Here is a 6,166-nt window from a genome sequence, read left to right as displayed (position 1 = left end):
ATCTGAAATTGGTCAAACATGCAATCAAGATGTATTGCTCATTACTGGTGATTGGAATGCAAAGGTTGGGAGCAAAGAGGAAGGATCAGTAGTTGGAAAAAAATGGCCTTGGTGACTGAAATGCTGCTGGAGATTGCATGATAGAATTCTGCAAAATCAATGACTTTTTCATTTCAAATACCATCTTTAGAAAGTATAAGAGAAGACCATACACATGTAACTTTGTCAGATAGATAGAACACATAGAAATCAAATTGACGCCATCTGCAGAAAGAGACGATGGAAAGGCTCCATCCATATCATCAGTCAAAACAAGGCCGGGGATACTGTGGAACAAATTATCAACTGCTCATATGCAAATTCAAATTAAAGCTGAAGAAAATGTAAACAAGTCCACGAGATCCAAAATATGACCTTGAACATATCCCACCTGAATTTAGAGATAATCTGAAGAACAGATTTGACACATTAAACACTAAAGACCAAAGATCAGAAGCTTTGTGGGATGACATCAAGAACATCATACATGAAGAAAACAAAAAGTCATTAAGAAGATAAGAAATAAGGAAAAGGTAAAAATGGATGTAAGAAGAGACACTGAGACTTGCTCTCCAGCATATAGATGCTAAAGCAAATGGAAAAAATGAGGAGGTCCAAGAGCTGAACAGAAAATTTCAAAGATCAGCTCGAGAAGATAAAGCCAAATATTACAACAAACTGTGCAAAGATCTAGAGTCAGAAAGCCAAAAAGAAAGAACACGCTCAGCATTTCTCAAGCTGGGGGAGCTGAAGAAAAAATCCAAGCCTCGACTTTTATTATTGAAGATTTCTCTGGACAAACTATTGAATGATGCAGAAAGCATCAAAAGAAGATTGAAGGAATACACAGAGCCACTTTACCAAAAGGAAATGGTTAATGTTCAACCATTTCAAGAGGTAGCACATGATCAAGAGCCAATGATACTGAAGGAAGAAATCCAAGGTGCATTGAAGGACTTGTCAAAGAACAAGGCACCAGGAATCGATGGAATACAAATTGAAATATTTCAAGTAAGTGAGGTGGCACAGGATGCACTCACTTATCTATTAATCTATTATCTATTCTTAGCCAAGAAATTTGGAAGACAACTATCTGGATGACTGATTGGAAGAGATCCGTATTTGTGCCCATTCCAAAGAGAGGTGACCCAACAGAGTGAGGAAGTCATCAGACAATATTTTTGATATCCCATGTGAGTAAAGTTTTACTAAAAGTAATTCAGAAATGGCTGCAAGCATACATTGACAGAGAACTTCCAGAGGTTCAAGCCAGATTCAGAAGAGGCTGTGGAATGAGGGATATTATTGCTGATGTCTGATGGATCTTGGCTGCAGGCAGAGAATATCAGAAAGATGTTTACCTGTGCTTTATTGACTACAGAAAGTCTTTCGATTGTGTGGATGGACAAGCTATGGACAATACTGTGAAGTATGAGTATTCCTGAACACTTAATTGTGCTCAAGAGGAATCTGTACCTGGACCAAGACGCAGTTGTTTGAACAGAACATAGGAACACTGAATGATTTAAAATTAAGAAAGGTGTACGACAGGGTTATATTCTTTCATTATACCTATTCAACCTGTATGCTGAGGAAATAATCTGAAAAGCTGGGTTCTATGAAGAAAAATGTGGCATCAGGATTGGAGGAAGACTCATTAACAACCTGCGATATGCAGATGATACAACCTTGCTTGCTGAAAGTGAAGAGGACTTAAAACACTTACTGATGAAAATCAAAGAGCACAACCTTTGGTATGGATTGCATCTCAATGTAAAGAAAACAAAAATCCTCACTACTGGACCAATAAACAACATTCTTATCAATGGAGAAAAGATTGAAGTTGTCAAGGACTTCATTCTTCTTGGATCAACTATCAACACTCAAGGAAGCAGCAAGCAAGAAATCAAAAGACGTATTGCATTAGGCAAATCTGCTGCACAAGACTTTTGTAAAGTGTTGAAGAGCATAGATGTCAGCTTGAGGACTAAGGTGCGCCTGACCCAAGTCATGATATTTTCAATAACCTCACATAAAGCTGGACAGTGAATAAGGAAGACTGTAGAAGAATTGATGCTTTTGGGTTATTATATTGGAGGAGAATATTGAAAGTGCCTTGGGCTGCCAAAAGAACCAACAGATCTGCATTGGAAGAAGTGCAGCCAGAGTGCTCCTTGGAGGCCAGAATGGCCAAACTTTGTCTCTCATACTTGAGAGATATTGTCAGGAGGGACCAGTTGCTGGAGAAGGATACCATATTTGGTAAAGTGGAGGGTCAGAGAAAAAGAGGAAGATCCCCAGTGAGATGGATTGGCAAAATGGCAGCATCAATAGGCTCAAGTGTGACAACAATAGTGAGGTTTGCCCAGGATCAGGCAGTGTTTTGTTTTGCTTTGTATAAGGCCTCTATGAGTCGGTACTGACTTGATGGCACCTAACAACAACAGCAGCAAGAATGGTTTACTTTCTTAAAGTTTAATTTTCTACATCACTATTGCTAACAGTAGGAAAGCATTTTGAATTAAGTAGAATTCATGAAAAAGCAAGCATCAGAGTAATCATTTAATATGATAAACCTAATTTTATGAAGAATCTAAATTATACATAATTGAGTTTTTTTTTTTTATTTCTCTGACTAAGAAAATTAATTTTTATCTTGATGATTTTTTAATCTTTGCTTTAAAAGATTTGGTTCTATCCATCCTGGCCTACAGGAAATTTATGGTAAGCAGATATGTGTTTACTCCTTGTAATTTTATTTAACTGCTCAGTATTAATCCAATCAATGACTTTGCAGTCATGGATACTTTTACCTTCAGCAGTTTTGCTGAACATGTCAACTTTAGTTCAAGCAATTAATTTCCAGCATTGTCTTAAATATATACGTTATCATCAAATGTTCTTAAGGCACACTGTTGGGTAGAGAGTGTGTATAACATTGATGTTGGGAGTTCTTTGGCAAAAATATTTCTTCTTTTCTAATAACAGTCCCTGGTGTGGCATGTGGGCTAACGTGTCAGACTGCAAAGTTGTCTGAACTTCAAGGTGGTTCAAGCTTACCAGCTGCTCCTTGGAGACCCTATACAGGGTTTCTATGGGTCGGAATCAACTCGATGGCGATTAACAACAACAAAAACAGTCCCAAATGCAAGGATTAGGCAAATACTCCAATTCCATCCTTTATGACCCTGGCTGATCAACACCAGAGACCGAGATAACTGACCCAAATGGGAGAAATCATATTCGCTCATGAGAATAATGTCTAATTTACAGAAAAAAACAAATAGAATATTAAAATGTTATGTCTTCACCCTGATTCCCCATCTCTTGAGTATTTGGAAATTCCCAAGTGATAAATTAAGATTATGAGCTTCGGTAGCATAGTGGTATGAGTTGTGCTGCTAACATCAAGGTCAGCAGTTCGAAACTACCAGCCGTTCCATGGAAGAAAGATGAGAGTTTCTGCTCCCAAAAAGATTTACAGTCTTGGAAATTCTACATGGGGTCTCTATGAGATGAAACCAACTCCATGGCACACAGTTACCACTACCACCACCGAATTAAGACTGGAAATGGATTAAGTCTAGGGAAATGCCCACAGAAGTTCTGCTTTCTCTCAATCTCAAGCTTTGTTTTCTTGGATCCTCCTTTTACCTTCCTACATATTTTTGTGTTTTGTCTTAAGTAGATACGATGTCTATTCAAATGTTCCCTTCACATTTAAACTTGTGGAGACCAATGGTGCCTGCTGATGTATTCTTTATTTCATCATCACATCCCACCCAGGCAATGTGTTCCATGAACTGCTTCCAGACAGTGACTCAGTGTGGCAGTTCATTGGTGAAGGCACAGGATTTCTCTGACAGGTGATGTAGTATATTAGTTGTTGTTATTGTTGTTAAATGCTGTTGAATTGATTCTGACCCATAGTGACCCTGTATAGGGTTTCCAAGGGGCAGCTGGTGAGCTTGAACTGCCAACCTTGTAGTTCAAATGGCTTTGCAGTATGACGCATTAACTCACAGCACCACAACAGAACTTCAACATATTAGTAGGCTCCAGGAATTACAGTGTGGGCATCTCTGTTTTTGTTTTGGGGTGACATTGTGTTGATTCCAACTCCTAGTGATTCCATGTGACAGAGTAGAACTGTTTCACGGGGTTTCCTATGCTGTAATCTCTAAGTAAGAAGATTGCCATGTCTTTCTCTCAGGGATATCAACTTTTATTTGTTCCTTTTTTTTTTTTTTTTGAGGATTCCCAATTTACCTAGATTTATACTTTATACAACTCATCCTTCAAGAATAAATGCATTTTCTTCTCATTTTGAGTTGTTCCACCTCAGTCTTTAAGGTTGACTCTGTGTTCATAAAACAGTTCTGAGTCTTCAGTTGTGTTGCCTTTCAACTTGAGTGCCTCATCTTCAGACATTGTATCAGATGTTGTGCTGCTATTCCTAAGGTTTTCACTGTTCCACTTTTTTAGAAATCACTTGTCAAGTCCTTTTTTCTAGTCTGTCCTAGTCTGGAAGCTCTACCCAAACTTTTCCACCATGGGTGACATTGCTGATACTTAAAATGCTGGTGGTATAGCTTCCAGCATGATAGCATCACATAAACATTCACAGTACAACAATCACACTGATGAGTAGTGAGCATTCAATTTGCACTTTATTGTAAAATTCTCTAAATATGTACAAGAATGTCACAGTTTTCCCATCTCTTTGTTTTCTCATTCAGCACTATCTAGAATAGTTTTACTCACATATGTGGAATAGTTTTTTTCAGTAGATTCAGCTTACAGTAAACTTCTTTATAATGCTGTACTTCTTAATTTCTCAAATTAAAACTTGCCAACATTACTCTTATTTTGTGTTCTGCCTTTCTGCTCATCGGAAACCCTTATACAGGGTCATTATGAGTCAGAATCATCTGGAGAGCACTTAACAAAACAACAATGGTTTCATTCTAATCTTTTGAGTTTCTGCTGTCAATTTGATCCCATATAGATATTTCTTATGGAGCTCTGGTAGCGTAGTGGTTATGAATCAGGCTGCGAACTTTAAGGTCAGCAGTTCGAAACTACCAGCCACTCTGTGGGAGAAAGATGAGGCTTTCTGCTCCTGTAAAGATTTACAGCCTTGGAAACCCTGTACAGGGTCGCGATGGGTCGGAACTGACTCAATGGCACTTAACAACAACAACCCATATTTCTTAAAAGAGTGTAATGCTCAAGACATACATTTTTTTTCTAGTTAAATTAAACTATTATTCGACTCCAAGACTTTAGTGGATATTTTTTGGTTAAGGTTTAAAGATTATGTCAGGCAATAGTTTCAGAGGTTCATCTAAACTGTATAGCTCAAAGAAGTGTGGAGTCCATGAATGTTTTGTTTATTTATTTTTTAACTTGGGATACGTATTAATATTTATCTTTGTTGCCTTTAATTTGAGAATTTGAAATTCTATTCTTCATCTTTATCTCTTTGACTAGAATTCTTCTATGGAAAGAATAATAACTGTATTTTTTTAAAAAAGTTTTTATAGTGAATTGAGTGAAAGTTTACAGGGCAGATCATCAGTTACATTCAACAAATCATATACTTTGTACCATCAGTTAACAGTATTTATCTCTACTTTAGCTCCTTTTTTGTTTTGTTTTAACACTCAGGCATGTATAATAACTTACACCACCAAAGGGCACATTCTGCAAGTCTGCCTCCTGGCCACCAGCTCTCAGTAAAACTGTATGTTTTGAAAATGAATTTTTGTTGCCCGTTTCAAGAGTTCATTTGATTTTCATCTGCTTATTTGATGGGCCTCTGGAGTGTTTCTCGATTTTAGCCATTATAAATTATAATAAAGCTGCTATGAAGATTCATAGAAAGGCTGTTATGAGGACTTGATTTGAGGACAAATACCTAGGAGAGGAATGACTGTTTCCATTACTTTTACTGAAATTTACATGTCAGTCATCACATAATTAATAGTTAACTTAAACTGTTTATTTTTTCAGAAGCAGATTAAATATAGCCCTGTGGATTTGTTTGGTTCTGACACTGTAGATAATGGGGTTGAGCACAGGGGGAAGAAGCAGGTATACATTGGCCATCATAGAATGGACCATT

At 37.3% G+C, this 6,166-nt stretch overlaps 1 protein-coding gene across 1 annotated transcript in view; it reads right to left on the bottom strand.

Moving 5' to 3' along the window:
• The window catches only part of LOC102826548 (olfactory receptor 51F1-like), a gene marked incomplete at its 5' end in the record, with an annotated part of 18,653 nt that overhangs the window by 11,652 nt on the left and 835 nt on the right, over window positions 1-6,166 (bottom strand). The window lies entirely within an intron of this gene.

Source organism: Chrysochloris asiatica, unplaced genomic scaffold (genome assembly GCF_000296735.1).
Source record: "Chrysochloris asiatica unplaced genomic scaffold, ChrAsi1.0 scaffold00140, whole genome shotgun sequence".
Taxonomy (NCBI): Eukaryota; Metazoa; Chordata; class Mammalia; order Afrosoricida; family Chrysochloridae; genus Chrysochloris; species Chrysochloris asiatica.
The sequence above is the reverse complement of the archived record's forward strand: the minus strand, read 5'-3'. Positions and strand labels throughout refer to the sequence as shown.